At 33.8% G+C, this 23,726-nt stretch overlaps 1 long non-coding RNA gene across 2 annotated transcripts in view; it reads right to left on the bottom strand.

The window, feature by feature from the left end:
- Positions 1-3,947: 3,947 nt before the first annotated feature.
- The window catches only part of LOC129534551 (uncharacterized), a 964,006-nt gene continuing 944,227 nt past the window's right edge, over positions 3,948-23,726 (bottom strand). For both annotated transcript variants that reach the window (XR_010134327.1, XR_010134328.1), the window contains one exon: positions 3,948-4,340. This is a non-coding gene — a long non-coding RNA (uncharacterized lncRNA). The remainder of the gene's footprint in view (positions 4,341-23,726) is intronic.

Here is a 23,726-nt window from a genome sequence, read left to right as displayed (position 1 = left end):
AACATCATCCTCCAGGTGTGGAACCATAAATGGACTATAGGCAGAAGCTCCTATAGTATAGTATTCCCCTTGTATTTCATCTGCAGGGTGTCGATGATACAGATAATGGAGTTGGAAAATGGCTCCATTTCAGTCCAGAGACATGAAGCCGATAAACTTTTGTTAGACACTGATGTATGGCTAAGACTCACAGATATTAGATACCCTTTCATCTATAGTGATATAAAAAGGTGATTCTGTTAGCACGTGGTAGAGAGTGAGCAGCATCAAATGAAATTGATACATTTTCTGATGGTAAACACTGAATCTGGATGCCTTTGACTTAAGAATAGCAAAGAGGAAAAAACAAAAACAACGCAAGGTCTAGTAAGGAAAGATAAAGAGAACATTATACTGAGGCCCAAGAAGAATCTGAAAATGATTTATTACAGAAATCTGAGCTCACATAAGAAAACTATATGAGAGTATTAAGCACTAAGACATGGCCTCTAGGAAGCTTTTGAACCTCAACCAGAGAATTTAGCCAAGAAAAGTCAGGTGTTTTAGTAACAGACATAGAAATGTGTATGTGTGTGTTGTAGTGTATGTTATGCATGCAACTACGTATATACGCGTCTTAATGTATAGAGTGATATTTATATATGTGGATAGACAGGGAGATAAATAGATAAGTAGGTAGGTAGGTAGATATGAATAGATAAATCAAAAGGAAATCCCATAAGATTTATTTTGATCTCATTTGTTGGTAAAAACGCCTTCAATAGCACTTACCACTCATTCCTAATTTTTAAAAATTAATTCCTACCAAATTATGAATTGATAACATACCTTAAAAATTATTTAAAACTATTGAATATTATATTTACAAAAAAACAGTATTTGCTAATACCCTCACTAATTAACACAGGCTTTGACTTCCTTGCCAAGGCAATAAAATATAATACTGAAATAAGAGAAGGCAAATTTTTGTTATTATTTGCAGACAATATGACTATTTAAATAGAGAACTCAAGAGAATAATTGGCAAAAGTCTGAGAATTAATATTAAAGTTCATTACAGTGATTGGATACAAATTAAATGGCAAAAGTTGATAGTTTTTCTGTACAGCAGCAATAACCAATTAGTGTACATAATGTGAAAAGGTACTATTCACAAAATAGTAATATCTTATTAAGAAATGTACGTAATCTATATGAGCAGTCTTACAATACTTTACTAAGCAATATAAATAAAAACTTCAATATAATAAAAATAGAAACTGTATTTCCATAACAGAGCACTGGATTTTTTAAAATATGCAAATAACTTTCAAATTAATGATAGGGTTAATAAATGTTATTTGAGATCATGTTAAAATAATTCAAAGTTCATTGTTAGAATAAACATGTAAAAGTATCTATGAACATTATGGGGAAAGAAAAATAATTCACATCTTTTAATACATTAAGACAGGTGTTTAAATATGTTATGATGTTAAAACACTGTGGTTCCGGTTCATGAAATTACAGTTAGATTAATAGAACAGAATAGATAGTATTTGGACACACTATAGTACATATAATAATTTAGGTTATGGCAAAAACAGAGGGCATGATAAACCAAAGGATTAAAAGATTTAAGTTTCTAAACAAATGGTATTGGGAGAATTAATTATTGGGTTAAAAAAAGAGACCTAATTCATAATATTTATTAAACAAATAACTTGCAAAAAGTTGTTAAAGCAAACAAATAAATGAATATACCATGAGGCTTTAAAATTTTTTTAAAGTATAGTTTTTCTTTCTTTCTCTCTCTCTTTCTTTCTCTCTCTCTCTTTCCTTCCTTCCTTCCTTCCTCCCTCCCTTTCTCCCTTTCTCTCTCTCTCTCTCTCTCTCTCTCTCTCTCTCTCTCTCCCTCTCTCTTTCTTTTTCTCTTTCTTCTTTTTTTTTTTTGGAAGTCTCACTGTGTTGCCCAGGCTGGAGTTCGGTGGCACAATGTTGGCTCACAGCAAGCTATGCTTATCAGATTCAAGTGATTCTCCTGTCTCAGGCTCCCGAGTAGCTGAGACTACAGGGGTGCACTGCCACGCCCAGCTAATTTTTGTATTTTTAGTAGAGACAGCGTTTTACCATGTTGATCAGTCTGGTCTCAAACTTTTGACCTTGGGTGATCCACCCACCTCGGCCTCCCAAAAAGTTGGGATTAGAGGAGTTACTCACCGCACCTGGCCTGGTTTAACTTTTTTATGTGGTCTTGGAACAGATAAATAGCTTCTATATAGGTCAACTAAAATGTATTCAGAGACACACTAACCCTACGAAATGCTTTATGAATGGAGGGTGCCATGGTCAAATATGTTTTGTAAATGCCCTTTGGCACTACAATGCATATTAGCTTCCTACAAACATAAAAAATGTGAAAGAAAACCACTTAAATTTATATATCTTCATTTTCTTCAAACTTATTAGACCATATAATTTTATTTATTTAACAAAATGTTTTAGAAGCCTGGTGTTTCATAGATTAAACTTTGGAAAAAGCTGTTCTAAGTATAAAAATAATAGCATATATAATAATGTTTAAAATTATTAATGTATTTTATTAATGATTTAGACGTTTTTTGTAAAATAACTCAGAAGTAATTAAAAGGTAATAAGTTAATGAAAATATTCAAAACAAAAATAATAAAGGGATAATATTGTTACTACATATTATAGTGTTTTTTAACACAAAATCTAGAGAAAAAAGAAATATACTGATAATAAATAAAAGACAAGAAAATTCACAGAAGAAATATGAATGGTCAATAAATATAAGACATAATTCAACCCACTGATAATAAAAGAAAGATAAGTTTAAGCATTCATTTTCCTAGTAATTGAGCAAGTATATGTACGTCATTATTAGTAACAAAATTTATAATAATACCATTATGTATGATACCTCACTATATGAGACACTATGAAAGGTACTTTAAATGAGTTCTTTAATTTATTCAAAATAAAATATAGTGCAAAATGCTAAAAATTAAGGAAGAGAAAAACTTTCATATATTTGGGCATTGTACTGTTATTCACTAAACTTACTGAGGGCTTTGGGTGTCCAGTGGAAAGAGCGTTAAAATAATGTATACACCTTATATAGTAAAACCCTAACATTATAACATTATATTAACATTATATTAAATAGAAAATAGTAAAAATGTTCAAACAAAACTTATAAGTGAGGTTATTTAAGAAGATACTGTGTGGCAGTGATAAATTGGAATCACAAAATGTATGTTAATAGGGAAATGACTGGATAAATCATGGTATATTCACTTTCCAGAATATTCTGTAATAATTATAATTATGTTTTCATAGAATATTGGCGAGATAAAATGCTCATGATATAGTATCTTGTACTTAGCAGGATATTAACTTTATATACTAATTGAAAATTAATGTGTGTTTAAGTGTGTGCACTCATCTGTGTGTGTTTTGTTGCAGGGTGATGAGTTCATGTGATTTTTTTAAAGATGTTTAATTCTTAAACATTTTACATATTTTCTAAAATAAGCATGGATATTTTATGGCAGATAGCATTTAAACATAAATTTCTTATTAACTTGTCATTCCCCCCTTCCCCACCTCCATTACAGGCATTAATTGCCTTCCATTTTGTCATCTTTATTTTTACATGTCTGGCTTATTCACTTTGCTACCCTTGCTCCTTGAAGGGTGGCTTACAGATTTAGGTGGTTTCAAAAACACTCATATTACTTGAAATCTATTTCAGTATTTACCAGTTAGGGCCAACAGATATTTATTTTGCAAACTGTTGTCCTCTTGTATTATGTAAGGGGTTAGGCTTGGAGAAATAAAACTTGGAAGGTATCATTAAAACAAGAAGTAGGGGAGGAGAGAGAAAATAGAAATGATGTGTTAATCCATCTAATCATTAACCAGTCGATCTAATCATTCACAGATTTGGTTAGCAAACACAATATATTTATTATATTGTTTCCTGTTAGATTTACAGATCATTGAATACATGGTCTCTGCTCATTCTAGTCTTCCATAGGTGGAGAGGCAAGCTTAAGCATTAAACAAAAAGAATGAAGGTGGGACTCTGAGCTCCTGGGGAAAATAAAATTGTAACAGTGGCAGCATCCAAAGTTTTGTGTAATACTGGGGACAGAGAAATTAATTTGTCTTTCTCATCAGCCATAATTTCATTTAAATAGGGGGATGGTTTCACTCTTATTGGGTCTGGGACCCATGTCTGTTTATTAGGCATTGCAGTGATGTTTTTCTCAACAGCGTTCCATCAGGTGGGATAAGTGTGGAGAATGGACAGCAGCTGGGCACCCAAGTGGTTCCTGCAGAGTCAAGAGAAACAAAGTGAGAAGAGAAAAAATAATTCCTTCCAAATCCTCTGAAGAATATATACCGAACAGACAGAGCATAGGTCCTGGAGCTAAAGCAGACTAGCACTGAAGTTGGGATGGGGTGGGGTGGGGTGGGGGAGTGGCATGCCATTTTCTGAACCTTGAAACATATATATATATATATCTTTATTGAGTTATAATTCCTGTAACAGGAAATTTACATCATAAAGTATATAATTAAAAGGTTGTATTGTATTCACAGAGTTGTGCAACCATCACCAAATTCTAACTTTAGAACATTTTCTTTGTTGAGAACTTTTTAAAAAACAAGTTTATGGGAATAATTTTTAGAATCAAATTCTTTAAATATTTGCCACATGTACTAATCAAAATCAGTTTGGTAAATAGTGTTTTCAATACATTAGCAAAAAAAAAGCAATCTCTGTTCCTTTTCATGTTTCCTCAACATTTGTGAGTGTATGACTTAATTATATATTTTCATACCATAGTGTTAAGTGAACTGCTCACTATTGTTTCAAATCTTGTCCCCTCAGTTGGTAAGATCCTAGGAGCTGGGAATTTACAAATATTTACACATGAAAACAAGGTCATTGATCTTCCAAAGAGAAAAAAAAAGGGGGGGGGGAGATTTTCCTAAAATTTGTGCTATTTTCCACATTGTGCTTCTAACTCTGCAAAACATTGGTTAGAAACTGCATGCCAAGGCGGGCAGATCACTTGAAGCCAAGAGTTCGAGACCAGCCTGGCCAACAGAGTAAACCCTGTTTCTACTAAAAATACAAAAAATTAGCCAGGCGTGGTGGTGTGCACCTGTAGTTCCAGCTACTCAGGAGGCTGAGGCACCAGAATAGCTTGAACCCAGGTGGCTGAGGTTAAAGTGGGCCAAGATTGTGCCACTGCACTACAGCCTGGGCCACAGAGTGAGACCCTATCTCAAACAAACAAAACTAAAACAAAAACTGCATGACTTTTAAAGGTAAGCAGCAAATCCTCCAAAAATACACAATCTCTCAGGTCATTGCTTTCAGGCTGAGAATCATTTCTTTGGCAACATTCTATATCTTAAGCAATAATTTTGGGATTGAGGAAAATTATGGAGAGAGTTAACTAGCAGAAAGATATAAAATCTACATTTTTCTCACATAATATAGGATTTTGAAATTGCTAACAATTATTACTTTTATCAGAAATGAGAAGTCTGTCATAATATGAAATGAAGCCTATTGATATGATTTGCAACTTTAATATAAAGCAAAAGCGAATCTCAATGCTTTGAGATGACACTGACTGTAAAGCCCCTCATCATCTCATCATTCAGTAAAGGCATTCTATGGAGATCATTGTGGAGACTGAGAATGAATGAGGGAAATAAACTCGGAACAGGTTATTGTTGTTTTCTGAAGGCAGGTATAATTTCAATTTATAAGAAAATCAATGTTAACTGAATGATGAGTTTATCTTCTTTTCAAAAGGGATAATATTTAGTATTAAACCTTCATTGTTTTAATTCAAATAATGCTGGTCCCCTGATCTTTTATGCAGAAAGGACTGAATCCCTAAACCTTAATTCAAGTGTTGCTATTTATTCCCAGTAGCCTTAGGCAAAGATATTCAACCTCCATGCCTCATTTTCTCCATCTGTAAAATGGCAGTAATGATGCTTACCTGCCTTTCAGGAGTGTTACGAGGCTTCATTAGTTGTTTGTAAAGTATGCTGTAGATGAAGAACTCAGCATAAATGCTAAGTACCATTATTATTACGGCAGTCTTATGTTCTGTGCATCATTGCATTTTTGTCTTTTCAAAATATTGCAATTTTCCATCTGTCATTTGTAACACATCAAACAAAAGCTAAATTCTCAAATTTTCTCCCATTACCCTGCTGAGAAATCTATATAAGTAAAAGTCTCCAAGCAGTATGCACAGTCCCCAAGTGCTTCAGGGCAGTCTCACAAAACTCACTGTCACCAAGCAACAATGTTACACAGCCCATGTATAACTATTTTCAGAAATGCTCATCGTCCTGCAAATATTAAGATAGTAAAAATAAATGAAAATCAGCGATGGCTTGGTCTTTGAATATTATCAGGACTGCACTTTGATTTCACAGTAGTGAAAAGCCATTTGAGGTGTTGGTTGGTTTTGCCTCCTTTTCCTCCTCACTTCCTCTCTCCCTTGCCTTCTACTTTCCTTGTCCTGCCTTCATTCTTTTAAAAATATTGTCAAACAAAGCAATTTAACATGGACTAAATCAGAATTTATAAATACTTTTTTAAAAATCTTATATGTAGGTGATGGCTCACTGTGGCTACTTGTTTTGTGTTTTTTTTTTTTTTAAAAAAAAAACAGGTTTTTCCAATCTCATTTCCCTTCTGTTTGGGCCTACTTCAATATAGCCAACATTAAATGGTGAGCAACAAATAAAGACACATTACAGCAGGTCTAAGCACAATTGTCTCCCCAATCCATGTACTTGATAAATGCCCTGTTTCAGCTAAAAAAGATGTATAACGTTTCCCTTATACTAAATTTAGTGGTGAAAATCTTTAATAACTAAAACTGACTATAATTTCCTTCTTTCGACTGTTCTATTTCAAGGTCTCATAAATCCTTTTTATTGATTAGTTTTACACAGAATGCTGTAGAGCTCTAAACACAAGAAATTAAACTGAATGGCAGGTGGATTTTTTTCATGGTCTTTTCAGCTAACCCAGCAAAATTGAATTTTAATGTAATGGTTGACTTTGTGAATATTTCTTCCTTTTTATTATTTTTAAAGTTTCTGCTAATGTGTGTAATTTTATGTCACATACTTTTATTCTGAACTTATAGAAAAGGATAACAACAACTTAAAATACTGCCCCAATTTTATTTTTGCTTCTTTGAAGTGTATCATCTGAATTCACATGTTGATATACATTATCTCTTAAGAAGAAATAATGAAATTTCTCATCAAAATGATTGGCATATAATTATGAAACTGGCTTCTGAATGGAATGTCAAGAAAATCTCCTGCATGGAAGTTAGGAAATAGAATTTTCCACCTCTCTTGTATATGGAAAAAACACACTAGCCTTAGATTTAGGTAATTAATACAGTCTTCCAATTTGAATATTTGAATGGGAAAAACAGTTTCTACTAAAAAAATGCACAATATGGCACAAATAGTTAAAAGATTTTAATGCATTAAAAAGGGTTACAGATGTTTGGAGGCAATTCACAGCTTCTGCATACTGTGTTTACAAATTCTGTTTTCTCTGAAGAGGAGATGAGTTTTCATAAGAGGAAAAAGAATAGGAGTAGCACCCCTGAGGTCTTTCCTTTAGTTTTTGGGTATTTGCTTTTCTTAAGTCACTCTATTAGGAAGCGTCTAGCTCCAAAACACAACTGTGGTACCCAGAGTATGAAGATAAGAGGTGTTAGAGATCTCATATCTCATAGTTAAGGTGCTACCTCTCGGGGAAGACTTGTGTGGAAACAATGGTAACTCTAAGTACAGAATGGACAATAGCTGCCTTCTTTGGTTAAGAAGATCAGAGTAAATAATGACTGTGAGATGCCTGGAGTTCACTTATTCTGAGATCATGTGATTCAAACTAGTAAATCACAAGGAACTTACGTTTAGGGAGAGAATAAAAGGGAATTCAAATCCTGAGAAGCAGATAGAGAAGAGGAATGAGAAGTGGGTCCTGCTTATCCTAATTCAGCAATTACAAAATATAGAGGACTCAGTCTAGGACAGAAACATGAAACATATTTAAAGCAAAAGAATTTTTATCAAAGGCCTTTTCTGCATCTATTGAGATAATCATGTGGTTTTTGTCTTTGGTTCTGTTTATATGCTGGATTACATTTATTGATTTGTGTATATTGAACCAGCCTTGCATCCCAGGGATGAAGCCCAATTGATCATGGTGGATAAGCTTTTTGATGTGCTGCTGGATTCTGTTTGCCAGTATTTTATTGAGGATTTTTGCATCAATGTTCATCAAGGATATTGGTCTAAAACTCTCTTTTTTGGTTGTGTCTCTGCCAGGCTTTGGTATCAGGATGATGCTGGCCTCATAAAATGAGTTAGGGAGGATTCCCTCTTTTTCTATTGATTGGAATAGTTTCAGAAGGAATGGTACCAGTTCCTCATTGTACCTCTGGTAGAATTCGGCTGTGAATCCATCTGGTCCTGGACTCTTTTTGGTTGGTAAGTTATTGATTATTGCCACAATTTCAGAGCCTGTTATTGGTCTATTCAGAGATTCAACTTCTTCCTGGTTTAGTCTTGGGAGGGTGTATGTGTCGAGGAATTTATCCATTTCTTCTAGAATTTATAGTTTATTTGCGTAGAGGTGTTTGTAGTATTCTCTGATGGTAGTTTGTATTTCTGTGGGATCGGTGGTGATATCCCCTTTATCATTTTTTATTGCGTCTATTTGATTCTTCTTTCTTTTCTTCTTTATTAGTCTTGCTAGCGGTCTATCAAGTTTGTTGATCCTTTCAAAAAACCAGCTCCTGGATTCATTAATTTTTTGAAGGGTTTTTTGTGTCTCTATTTCCTTCAGTTCTGCTCTGATTTTAGTTATTTCTTGCCTTCTGCTAGCTTTTGAATGTGTTTGCTCTTGCTTTTCTAGTTCTTTTAATTGTGATGTTAGGGTGTCAATTTTGGATCTTTCCTGCTTTCTCTTGTGGGCATTTAATGCTATAAATTTCCCTCTACACACTGCTTTGAATGTGTCCCAGAGATTCTGGTATGTTGTGTCTTTGTTCTCGTTGGTTTCAAAGAACATCTTTATTTCTGCCTTCATTTCGTTATGTACCCAGTAGTCATTCAGGGGCAGGTTGTTCAGTTTCCATGTAGTTGAGCGGTTTTGAGTGAGTTTCTTAATCCTGAGTTCTAGTTTGATTGCACTGTGGTCTGAGAGACAGTTTGTTATAATTTCTGTTCTTTTACATTTGCTGAGGAGAGCTTTACTTCCAACTATGTAGTCAATTTTGGAATAGGTGTGGCGTGGTGCTGAAAAAAATGTATCTTCTGTTGATTTGGGGTGGAGAGTTCTGTAGATGTCTATTAGGTCTGCTTGGTGCAGAGCTGAGTTCAATTCCTGGGTATCCTTGTTAACTTTCTGTCTCATTGACCTGTCTAATGTTGACAGTGGGGTGTTAAAGTCTCCCATTATTATTGTGTGGGAGTCTAAGTCTCTTTTAGGTCACTCAGGACTTGCTTTATGAATCTGGGTGCTCCTGTATAGGGTGCATATATATTTAGGATAGATAGCTCTTCTTGTTGAATTGATCCCTTTACCATTATGTAATGGCCTTCTTTGTCTCTTTTGATCTTTCTTGGTTTAAAGTCTGTTTTATCAGAGACTAGGATTGCAACCCCTGCCTTTTTTTGTTTTCCATTTGCTTGGTAGATCTTCCTCCATCCTTTTATTTTGAGCCTATGTGTGTCTCTGCACGTGAGATGGGTTTCCTGAATACAGCACACTGATGGGTCTTGACTCTTTATCCAATTTGCCAGTCTGTGTCTTTTAATTGGAGCATTTAGTCCATTTACATTTAAAGTTAATATTGTTGTGTGTGAATTTGATCCTGTCATTATGATGTTAGCTGGTTATTTTGCTCATTAGTTGATGCAGTTTCTTCCTAGCCTCGATGGTCTTTACAATTTGGCCTGACTTTGCAGTGGCTGGTACCAGTTGTTCCTTTCCATGTTTAGTGCTTCCTTCAGGAGCTCTTTTAGGGCAGGCCTGGTGGTGACAAAATCTCTCAGCATTTGCTTGTCTGTAAAGTATTTTATTTCTCCTTCACTTATGAAGCTTAGTTTGGCTGGATATGAAATTCTGGGTTGAAAATTCTTTTCTTTAAGAATGTTGAATATTGGCCCCCACTCTCTTCTGGCTTGTAGAGTTTCTGCTGAGAGATCCGCTGTTAGTCTGATGGGCTTCCCTTTGTGGGTAGCCCAACCTTTCTCTCTGGCTGCCCTTAACATTTTTTCCTTCATTTCAACTTTGGTGAATCTGACAATTATGTGTCTTGGAGTTGCTCTTCTCAAGGAGTATCTTTGTGGCATTCTCTGTATTTCCTGAATCTGAATGTTGTCCTGCCTTGCTAGATTGGGGAAGTTCTCCTGGATAATATCCTGCAGAGTGTTTTCCAACTTGGTTCCATTCTCCCTGTCACTTTCAGGTACAGCAACCAGATGTAGATTTGGTCTTTTCACATAGTCCCATATTTCTTGGAGGCTTTGTTCGTTTCTTTTTATTCTTTTTTCTCTAAACTTCCCTTCTTGCTTCATTTCATTCATTTCATCTTCCATCACCGATACCCTTTCTTCCAGTTGATCGTATTGGCTCCTGAGGCTTCTGCATTCTTCACGTAGTTCTCGAGCCTTGGCTTTCAGCTCCATCAGCTCCTTTAAGCACTTCTCTGTATTGGTTATTCTAGTTATACATTCTTCTAAATTTTTTTCGAAGTTTTTAACTTCTTTGCCTTTAGTTTGAATTTCCTCCTGTAGCTCGGAGTAGTTTGATCTTCTGAAGCCTTCTTCTCTCAACTCATCAAAGTCGTTCTCCACCCAGCTTTGTTCCATTGCTGGTGAGGAACTGCATTCTTTTGGAGGAGGAGAGGCACTCTGCTTTTTAGAGTTTCCAGTTTTTCTGCTCTGTTTTTTTCCCCGTCTTCGTGGTTTTATCTACTTTTGGTCTTTGATGATGGTGATGTACAGATGGGTTTTTGGTGTGGATGTCCTTTCTGTTTGTTAGTTTTCCTTCTAACAGACAGGACCCTCAGCTGCAGGTCTGTTGGAGTTTGCTAGAGGTCCACTCCAGACCCTGTTTCAACAACCCTTCATGCTAAAAACTCAATAATTTAGGTATTGATGGGACATATCTCAAAATAATAAGAGCTATCTATGACAAACCCACAGCCAATATCATACTGAATGGGCAAAAAGTGGAAGCATTCCCTTTGAAAAATGGCACAAGACAGGGATGCCCTCTCTCTCACCACTCCTATTCAACATAGTGTTGGAAGTTCTGGCCAGGGCAATTAGGCAGGAGAAGGAAATAAAGGGTATTCAATTAGGAAAAGAGGAAGTCAAATTGTCCCTGTTTGCAGATGACATGATTGTATATCTAGAAAACCCCATTGTCTCAGCACAAAATCTCCTTAAGCTGATAAGCAACTTCAGCAAAGTCTCAGGATACAAAATCAATGTACAAACATCACAAGCATTCTTATACACTGATAACAGACAAACAGAGAGCCAAATCATGAGTGAACTCCCATTCACAATTGCTTCAAACAGAATAAAATACCTAGGAATCCAACTTACAAGGGATGTGAAGGACCTCTTCAAGGAGAACTACAAACCACTGCTCAATGAAATAAAAGAGGATACAAACAAATGGAAGAACATTCCATGCTCATGGATAGGAAGAATCAGTATCGTGAAAATGGCCGTACTTCCCAAGGTAATTTATAGATTCAATGCCATCCCCATCAAGCTACCAATGACTTTCTTCACAGAATTGGAAAAAACTACTTTAAAGTTCATATGGAACCAAAAAAGAGCCCACATCGCCAAGTCAATCCTAAGCCAAAAGAACAAAGCTGGAGGCATCACGCTACCTGACTTCAAACTATACTACTAGGCTACAGTAACCAAAACAGCATGGTACTTGTACCAAAACAGAGATATAGATCAATGGAACAGAACAGAGCCCTCAGAAATAACGCCACATATCTACAACTATCTGATCTTTAACAAACCTGAGAAAAACAAGCAATGGGGAAAGGATTCCATATTTAATAAATGCTGCTGGGAAAACTGGCTAGCCATATGTAGAAAGCTGAAAATGGATCCCTTCCTTACACGTTATACAAAAATTAATTCAAGATGGATTAAAGACTTAAACGTTAGACCTAAAACCATAGAAACCCTAGAAGAAAACCTAGGCATTACCATTCAGGACATAGGCATGGGCAAGGACTTCATGTCTAAAACACCAAAAGCAATGGCAACAAAAGCCAAAATTGATAAATGGGATCAAATGAAACTAAAGAGCTTCTGCACAGCAAAAGAAACTACCATCAGAGTGAACAGGCAACCCACAAAATGGGAGAAAATTTTCACAACCTACTCATCTGACAAAGGGCTAATATCCAGAATCTACAATGAACTCAAACAAATTTACAAGAAAAAAACAAACAACCCCACCAAAAAGTGGGCAAAGGCATGAACAGACACTTCTCAAAAGAAGACATTTATGCAGCCAAAAAACACATGAAAAAATGCTCACCATCACTGGCCGTCAGAGAAATGCAAATCAAAACCACAATGAGATACCATCTCACACCAGTTAGAATGGCAATCATTAAAAAGTCAGGAAACAACAGGTGCTGGAGACGATGTGGAGAAATAGGAACACTTTTACACTGTTGGTGGGACTGTAAACTAGTTCAACCATTGTGGAAGTCAGTGTGGCGATTCCTCAGGGATCTAGAACTAGAAATACCATTTGACCCAGCCATCCCATTACTGGGTATATACCCAAAGGAATATAAATCATGCTGCTATAAAGACGCATGCACACATATGTTTATTGCGGCACTATTCACAATAGCAAAGACTTGGAACCAACCCAAATGTCCAACAATGATAGACTGGATTAAGAAAATGTGGCACATATACACCATGGAATACTATGCAGCCATAAAAAAGGATGAGTTCATTTCCTTTGTAGGGACATGGATGAAATTGGAAATCATCATTCTCAGCAAACTATCGCAAGGACAAAAAAACCAAACACCGCATGTTCTCACTCATAGGTGGGAATTGAACAATGAGAACACATGGACACAGGAAGGGGAACATCACACTCTGGGGACTGCTGTGGGGTGGGGGGAGCGGGGAGGGATAGCATTAGGAGATATACCTAATGCTAAATGACGAGTTGATGGGTGCAGCACCAGCATGGCACATGTATACATATGTAACTAACCTGCACATTGTGCACATGTACCCTAAAACTTAAAATATAATAATAAAATAAAAAGAAAAAATAGAAAAGAAAAGAATTTTTAAAATACTCAGCTAGATGAAAGAAAAATCCTAACGGCAGCCTCAAAAACGTTAAAGAAAATGTGCTACCTTTTAAAGCAGATTAAGAAAATTAAGAGGTTTTAAGGAGACATGTTTTCTTTCAGAGTTATTGGTTCTGCTGAGAATTTGTATGGGTACATAAAGATGACATCATGGAAGCCAGCACTGCATGCCTTTGGCTCTCTCCCTTAATGGAAAGATTTGAGCCAACACTGGTAAAGTAGAAATCATATCTGTGCTGTGTTCCCTGTAACTAGTGATATACATGTGTACACTAATTGCAAAATCACATACAGGGACATCTTATTTTTTCTTTAATAATGTCTTTGCAAGAAGAAAAAAAGATTCTAAAATTATATGGAACCAACAAAGAGTTCAAATAGCCAAAGCAAGTCTAAGCAAAAGGAATGGATGTGGAGACATCATATTACCTGACTTCAAATTATACTACAAGGTTATAGTAACCAAAACAGTATGGTACTGGTATAAAAGTATATACATATTGGATAGTCACATGTGAAATTGTGAATCCTACAGCCACAATGAAATTGGATCCCTATCTCTTATTACATACAAAGATTAACTTAAGATCAATTAAAGACTTAAATCAAGACCTGAAAGCATAAAAATTCTAGAAGAAAACCTAGGAAAAACTCTTCTGGGCATTGGCCTAGGCAAAGAATTTATGACTAAGACCTCAAAGGCAAAGACAACAAAAAGGAAAATAAATAAATGGGAGATAATTAAACTAAAATGCTTCTTCACATCAAAAAGAATAATTAATGGAGTAAACAAACAACCTACAGAATGGGAGAAAACATTTGCACACTATGCATCTGATGAAGGAGTAATGTCCAGAATCTACAAGGAACTCTAACAAATCATCAAGGAAAAAAAAAATTCCATTAAAAAGTGGACAAATGACATGAATAGACATTTATCCAAAGAAGATATACAAACAACCAACAAACATATGAAAAAAATGTTCCACATAGGTAATTATCAAGGAAATGCAAATAAAACCACAATGAGATACCATCTTACCCCAACCAGAATGTCCATTATTAAAAAGTGAAAAAATATATATATAATATATATTATATATCATATAATAATATAATATATATTATATATCATATAATAATATAATATATATTATATATCATATAATAATATAATATATATTATATATCATATAATAATATAATATATATTATATATCATATAATAATATAATATATATTATATATCATATAATAATATAATATATATTATATATCATATAATAATATAATATATATTATATATCATATAATAATATAATATATATTATATATCATATAATAATATAATATATATTATATATCATATAATAATATAATATATATTATATATCATATAATAATATAATATATATTATATATCATATAATAATATAATATATAATATCCTACATATAATATATTATATTATAATATATAAATAATATATTATATTATATATATTATATATTATTATATATATATTATATATTATATATAATATATTATATATAATATATTATATATTATAATAAATATATTATATATAATATATATAAAATTATATTATATAATATATAAATATTATATATTATATATATTATATATAATATATATATTATATATAATAATATATATATTGTTGTTGCTATCATTACTATTATATTCTAAATAATAGTATACAAAAATAATGTCTATACTATTTTATACTATATATTATATTATGCTTAAATATGTTAAATAATATATAATATAAAAATACATTATAATATATCATACACAATATATATTCTGTAATAGTACTCTAATATATTACATATTTTATAGTACAATATAGAATATAATATAATACATCTATATATTCTATCTTATAAATGTTATTATATAAATTAATATATTATACATATATTACAAATGCATTATAAATATAAAATTTAGAGTATATAACATAAATGTTATAATATATAATATATTTTATGTTATGAATATAGAAGATATATAATATTAATTTATATATTATTGTATATAAATTATATATTTATGATATAATTATATAATTAGGATATTATTTTTCTTAATATATAATATTAATATAATTAATATTATATGTTAAATATATTAATTTATATATCTTCCATACATAGAAGACATGAGAGATATATCTTCTATATCTAGAATATTACATATATTCTATATATAGAATATTTATATGACATTTTTGTGAACTCAAGTGGCATATGTGAGTATTTGATTTAATTTTCAAATCTTTCAAATAAGTCAGTAGTGAGAATTGTATTTAGGTTTTATTCAGGTCCATAGTTTTGCTACTGATTATGTTGAGATTAAATGGTAAATAAAAGGTATGGACTCTGTTTTGCCCCATTGACAGAAAAATGCATATTTTCTAATCAAGCCTCCTCTTAGAAAAAAAATATATATATATTTCCTCTTAGGAAAAAATATGCATAATATAATATTATAATATATATTATTATACATATTAACATATATATTAGTATAGATATGTTAATAATATTCCAATTTTCTTGTGTTAAACATCAAATCTTCTTATAACATTTCTTCTTCATCGCTATAAAATCTTTAAAAATGTTATGGATGATAATATTGATTAATACCAGAAAACTAAGCTGAAAATCAAGCAACACTTCCCAATTTTCAAATTAGAGTGTATGTAATCGATAGCTCCCTTTTATAATTGTCCATTACTGTATTACTGTGGGCTATCTTTGTTTTAAGAATGTTTTACTTGCTGTAGGCTAAGACTTTAAGACAATGTTTGTCAACCAGGAGTGATTTTAACCCAAGGGATATTTGGCAGTATCTATGCCATTTTTTTGTTGTCCCAACTCGGGGCTGGAGCTACTGGTATCGAGAGGGTAGGTCCAGAGATGCTAAACACCTTACAATGTGAGCAAACAGTCCCTTATAACAAAGATTTATTTGGCTCTAAAGGTCAATAATGCTGAAGTTGAGAATTCGTGCCCTAAAATATGAGCACTTGCCTAAGTGCTATTCAGAAAGCAAGTCAGAAAACATACACTTCGATCTAAAAGTAAAAGTCATAATAATATTAAAATATTTTGAAATATTCTTTTAAAAAATATGATCTTGAAATTTTGTCAGTAAAGAGTTCTGTCCAAGTTTTCAATGATTTTCATTGCTGCATTTAGAGAAATGATAAGGCCAGCTAGAGATCTCAGAATTTCATAAGCTCTGTATGTGTGCGTGCACTAGCTTTCCACTTTAAATTAATTAATTCATTATTTATTTTGTTTTTGATTAATTCAATATTTTTCTAAGAGGAGGATTGACTAGAAAATTTGCAATTATCTGGCACCGCATCAAAATAGAGTCCATCTATTATATTTACCTCAATCTCAACATAATCAGCAGCAAAACTATGGACTTAGATAAAACCTTAATACAATTCTCACCACTGACTTACTTGAAAGATTTGAAAAATAAATTAAATACTCGCATATGCCACTTGGGTTCACAAAAATCCCATGCATAAGAACTAAACGGCTAACCCCTTTGCTTCTCAAGGGCTCATTTAAAGCTCTTTACATATAAGGCAGCTGTACTATTGCCGACTTATTCTGACTGCACCTTTTGGCTGATTTTGAGTGTGTAAGCAATCAGCCATGTGTGCACCTTTTACAGGGAGAAGTGATTGACAAAAACTTGGAAATAATCTTTGGCTGAACTGCCCTGTTCTATGAACAAAGAGTGGCTTATCCGATCGCCTGGAAGTTACAAGCATAGGAGCTCTGTTTTGCTCTCCATTTTACCCTGAGATAAAGAGCTTGAATTATCAGTTAGATGTTACTCTTTGCATAAAGCATGTTTTTCCTAAGAAAAGATAAATATGCATTATAAGTTGTTATTTTAGAAACACTTATCATACCCCAAAATGAGTTCTCTTGATCTCCTTCAGAGCAAAAAACAGTTTCCTGTTAGATGATTCTTACCAACAGAGTTGTTCACGTTGAGAAAGAGAGAGAGAGAAAAAAAAAAGAATGGAAAAAATAACTCTCACAACTGCACAAAGGACGACTTTATAGGAGACCTTCAAACACTGAAAATCAGCCCAACGTCCTGCCGATCATTATTGAGACATCTGTATTCACTTCACACGGACCCAGGCACTAATCAGCCAGGAAGTGCAACAAGCACTGGCAGAAAGTATACAAAGATAAAGTACCAAATGGTATGAATATTAAAATCATAAATACAATAAAACAAGATAATGAGTGTCCTCAATTATAATAAAGCTAAAGCCAAATTAAAACATAATCACTGACTTATTATTCAGAATTTTTTTAGAGATCATATTTAGCTGATTTGTTACACTCATTTCCCTTTAAAAGATTTCATCATCACTTTTTTTGCATATCCACTTTTAAGAAGATTCATTTATCCATCTAATTGAATAATTAGGCTTTTTTGATTAATTGTTTTAAACAGTTTCATGTCATGGGTATCTTCCCACTGAAATGCTTTTATATTATCTTCTGTGCCTTGATGTTCCTGCTATAAATTACAAGTAATCACATCTTTTCACCTCTCCTTCTGGCACATCCAAAGAGGACTGGGTTTAGTTAGAGAGCTTCCTACTGGTTCTTTTCTCTATCCCTCACTTTCTTTTCTGGTTCTCACAGCTGCAAGTAGTTCTGAGCTTCATCATACGTGATCATTTTAAACAACTAAGCTATGAAGCAATGGTGACTCTCTACCTTCTTATGTTCATCCCTGCCATTGCATACAAGATTCACAGCTTCAAAGGTTTCCCCAGGGGTCCTAGCCCAGCAGAAAATCCTGATTATAAGTGACGTTTGAGTGGATTTTTAGAATTAGTTTATTAACAATTATATCCAACCCAAGGCTCTTTATTAACAGTATCAAGACAGTCGTCTAGGACAGAACCCAATACTGCTGTGTTATTTTGGCATGAAAGCAATTTTTCACATGGGAAATGATCTCAAGGATTATCTAAAGGTCAGCATTGGGGGGATGATACCTCTTTCTAAGATTGGGGAGTCTAAAATCATGGAAGCCAGTCTGGGGGGCTGGGAGTGGGACTTGACTTTGTGACAGCCACCTTGCTTCTCCCTCAGGATCAGGCATTTCCATTTGAGAAATTAGACAGGCAAGTCTGTCAGCCAGGGCTTGACTGCAGCATATCTTCGACACACCTCACCCACTAATCCCACTTCTACAAAAGAAGCTGAAGTGAACCATTTCTGTTGCCTTGAATACAAACTAGGTCTTCACTTGTGCCTAAAAGTGATTTAATTGACTCATAATCATTTCAAATATTCTTTGAATATTGCTCTTTTACCAACAGATTGGTGTGTTTGTGATTGCTTCTTAAATATCAACAATTCATATGTGACAATTTTATAAATAGGGCAGTAGTAGAGTCATTTCAGCTTCTCTTATGGGCCAGTGACCAAGAAGTCTCAAATAGTATTGTACTGAGGTGAGAGCATGGTACAATGTCTGTTTTATTTTCAGGAGTATATTATGTCTGCCCAGAAGTGAAATGCAACCAGGTGAGGCCTTTTATGAATCTGGATTAGAATATCTAGTTTTGGATTAAATATAAATGAAATTGAGCTATTAACACTCCAGGAGGAGAAGGAAAAAAAAAAACAGCTCTCTTTCTCGATGTTTTATCAGTAATCATGTCATCGGGGAACAAATGGGGGAGTAGCATTATTATTAAAAAAAAGCATTTGTGATTACAGAGTACAATTATAGCTACTTTATATATTGATTAACCTGTTTTTTTAAAGGTAATAACTATGTTACCATTTGATTTCTAAGAAAAGAGCACATTTTCTTTTAAGGACTTGTAATACTGAAGATTATGGATAAGTCAAATATCAGGACAAGGTGATTACTTAACATCTGTGACCAAGGAAAAGGCTAAGGGAGAAAATCAACCAACATCTGCACTGTCAGTAAAATACTTGGGGGAAAAAAACACAAGTGAAGTGTGATTAATCACCATGGATGTATGATTGAGTCAATTGACTGTTACTTTTTCATGATGATTAATCAGCTACAAAAATTATAATTGTCCCACTTCTAGTGGCTGCATGCTGTGCCCGATGACATCAGCTGGGGCTATAGATACTCAATGTGTGGTTTTCAAAAGAATATGCAAATATGACTGGGTAAAGAGGGGTGGGGCTTCAACTCCATTGTAAGAAACACCACGAGTCCTTGCCCTTCTATTATGGTTGGAGTTTTCTTCAGCAGCTTCCAGAGAGGGCAGTTCTTGTGCTATTACGACTATTTCATAACCTCATCACCACCACAAGGGAAAATTAGAGAAACCCATTTCTGCAAATTGGCCATTGTGATCTTATTCAGGAGATGATCAGATACTTGGTAATTCATTTTCTTCTTTTCCACTGATTTCTTTTGTGATTGGTACAAAATAGTGACATAAATATATGTGCAAGGAATGATACTAGCAGGGAGTGGCTGGGGTCCTGGGCTTTCAGCTTGTTTGCACATTTGGCTCCTCAGCCTATTTGTGGAGCAAGCCAAAGAAACTGGGGTTACAAATGTCCATCAGAACTTATAAAAGAACATCTGTTCATTAGCTGTGACTCTCTATAGAGAAGTGCCATCATCAGAATAGGCTTGCTTGTAGGTGTGAAAGTTTTTTTTAAAGACTACTTTCCCTAGCATTCCTAAAACTCCAAGGCAGTAATAAATCTTTGCAGCTGGCTCTGCTTACCTATTCCTCAAGGGACTACTGAGACTCACCTGGTAGAGAATGAAGCGCAGTGCCCATGTTTCTCTATAGGTTGGAATTTACTAGTAACACTGAGAATGTCATCATGCGGTTGAATATAGCTTTTTATCATTCTGCTTGATCAACTCATCTTTAAATGATTATCTTAAATTCATCGTTAATCAGAAAATCTTAAAGTACTAAAGTCTGACAAAATAACCTGATTAATTATCCCAAAGCAACTGGGCCTTATCAGAGTAGAACTAAACATACTGATATACTCTGCAGAAGAGCAGCACAGGGCAAAACCCTGGTCAGTCTATGCATTCGGTATTTACGTTTCACTATCTTTCACTCTGAGACGCCAAACTACTTTGGAAAATGTAGCCCACTTAAGACTTGAAATTAAGACTCTTACTTAGCCTTTCAAAATGGGGTGGTTTCTTTTTACGAAATCTTAGAGATAACATCTTTAAAGAAAAAAAATCTTCCTTTACATTCATTAAATTAAAAAGAAAGGATTTCAAATATCTTCCCAGCTAGTTCTAAGCAGGCAATACCTTTCAGAGCCTTCAGCTGTACAGAAAGTCCCCATTAATGATCTGTAATGAAGTACTTCTTTTTGCACATCCAGCATTTTCCCTTTAAAGTTCAAGAAATAGCACAAATTTGCCAACACTATTCCCCTTTTAGCACACTGACTGTACTTTTGAACCAAAGCACTAACACGACTGGAAAAAAATAGTAATTTTTCTACTGTGGGTCTTGGAGTATCTACCCACTGCAATGCAATAAAACATAACCTATGAACATGTATCACCACTAATTTATTGTATTTTAAATATAAATTATTAACAGTTCTTACATACACATGTTCTCTAAACCCATAGAGGCCTTTAATTTTATTAATATGAATCACCGAAGTCTTTCTAACTTCTTGTATTTAGATAAGAAAGAGAAACGTGGGAGCTCCAGTCTCTTGAGCTTTCTCTAGGTACCTACTAATTGTTAATTATTAGAGACTAACTAAGTCACTGAAGTGAGTCATTTGGCTGGTGTCTCAAATGCTGTCATTTACTACTACACAAATCAGCCTGGTGATAGAGTGTCTTTAAATTAGGTTACAACCATGCAGTTATTGGACAGGGAGTAATTGATAAAACCATTAGTAACACTTGTAGAGATAACAGCTAGCAAAATCATGCAACCATAATTATTCCTAATGGATATGTGCTATAAATTGTGGCAAGAAAAAAATCTTACATTATCTTTCAATCAAATCTGACAGTCCTGGAAGATTACCTTAGACTAAATGCTTGTGTATGAGAAAGTGACCTATCAGAATTGCTCTGCTTTTTCTTATCCTTTTTTCCTATCAAATTATGGGTTTTCTTTTGTAATTTCCCTCTCCGATAGCTTTTGGTTAAAATGCAGCTCTTTTATTAGTTGTCTTTTCTCTGAGTTTTAAAAAGTATATTATCCTATATATTTTTTAATCATATGCCAGATACTGCAAGACATTTCATAATGAAACGTGGAGACAGTTACAGTTTGAGGCAAAGAATTCCAAGTAATAGACTGTTTTTAATACCAAAACTTATTATTTGGTAATATGCAACTTTTCTATGAATGTTGATATCAATATTCATTTCAGAAAAAAAAGATTAGTGTTGCAATAAAAAAAAACACAATGGTTGATTTACTTTGATTCTCCTCCATAAAGGATAAATCTCTATGGAGAAAATACAAGAGACTTTAACAAAGCTTTCTCACTCTAATGATACCCTCTGTGGTAGGGCATTCCCCAGACATATAGACAGCAATAAGTGAGGAAAACATACCTACATTTTTTTCTGAGCACAACATTTTTTAAATATGTAAATAAAATTTTCTTTATTTTCATTTATTTTGTTGAAATTATCATTATAAATTGGACAAAAATCTTTCCAATGACTTTAGTCACTTTCTGTGTCATTACTCTCTTTTCTAGTATGAAGAGATTTCCATGTGTAAAGAATTAGTGATTGTCTTAACTGAATTTATTAGGAATCCGAGATATAAAGAATTTAAATAATTTTATAAAACTAAAAAATATTTTAGGCAAAGCTGTATCTAGAACCCAGGTCTAATGGGACCTGGTCAGTGTTGTTTTCCATTAAGTCTCAAAATTATGGAAACATGAAATAGAGCATAGATGAGCTTATAGATAAGTGTCCAAAATGTGTTTAGTTGACTCAAATAGTATTAACACATTAACAAAAAATGTAGGTGTAAAATTTTGTAAAGATGAGTGATGAATATTTTCTCTTAAAATTGGATTTTGAGGAAGGGCTTAGAGGGAAAGCAGTTAAAGAATCCATGAATTACTAATACACACACATATTTCTACATACAGCTGCTTCTCAACTCAACCCAATTTTCCCATTTCTCCCACATTATTCTTGAGATAATAGTAGGCTTAGATAGAGCTGCCCCTTTCAAAAAGGACTAACACTCAAGAACTTCACAGGTGACACTGTAAACATACCATCAAAAAGAAGGGAGAGAATAAAACAAATAATACACTTCAGACAAATATTCCTCTTGTTGTAATAAATTTAAAGAAACACATTAGTGCTGAAAAAAGCCTGAGAAACAAGAGCAGAAAGAATCAATGAAAATACACTAGAAGAATGTAACACATAAGCTGATAGAGCTCCGAAGAGAAACTCAGTCAACAGTACACCCATTTTATAAATTAAGACTGCATAAATGTGATTTATCACATAAACAGAACTACAGATAAAAAAACACATGATTATCACAATAGATGCAGAAAAGGCTTTTGATAAAATTTCACATCCCTTCATGTCATAACCCTCAATAAGCTAGGCATTAAAGGAGCATACTTCAAAATAATAAGAGCCATCTGTGACAAACCCATAGCTAACATTATACTGAATGGGCAAAAGCTGAAAGTTTCCCCCTTGAAAACTTGCACAAGACAAGGATGCCCTCTCTCACCACTGCTCCTATTCAACATAGTATTGAAAGTCCTGGCCAGAGCGATAAGGCAAGAGAAAGAAATAAAAGGCATCAGAATACGGAGAGAGGAGGTCAAACTGTCCCTGTTTACAGACGACATGATTCTATATGTAGAAAATCTCATAGTCCTGGCCCAAAAGATCCTTAAGCTGATAAACAACTTCAGCAAAGTCTCAGGATAAAAAATCAATGTACAAAAATTACTAGCACTCCTATACACCAACAACAGCCAAGCCGAGAGTCAAACCAGGAACACAACCCCATTCACAACAGCCACAAAAAGAATAAAATACCTAGCGATACAAGAATAAAATACCTAGGAATACAGCTAAGCAGGGAGGTGAAAGAACTCTACAATAAGAATTACAAAACACTGCTCAGAGAAATCAGGGTGACACAAACAAATGAAATAACATTCC

Source organism: Gorilla gorilla, chromosome 5 (assembly GCF_029281585.2).
Source record: "Gorilla gorilla gorilla isolate KB3781 chromosome 5, NHGRI_mGorGor1-v2.1_pri, whole genome shotgun sequence".
NCBI lineage: Eukaryota > Metazoa > Chordata > Mammalia > Primates > Hominidae > Gorilla > Gorilla gorilla.
This window is presented reverse-complemented; position numbering and strand designations above follow the sequence as displayed.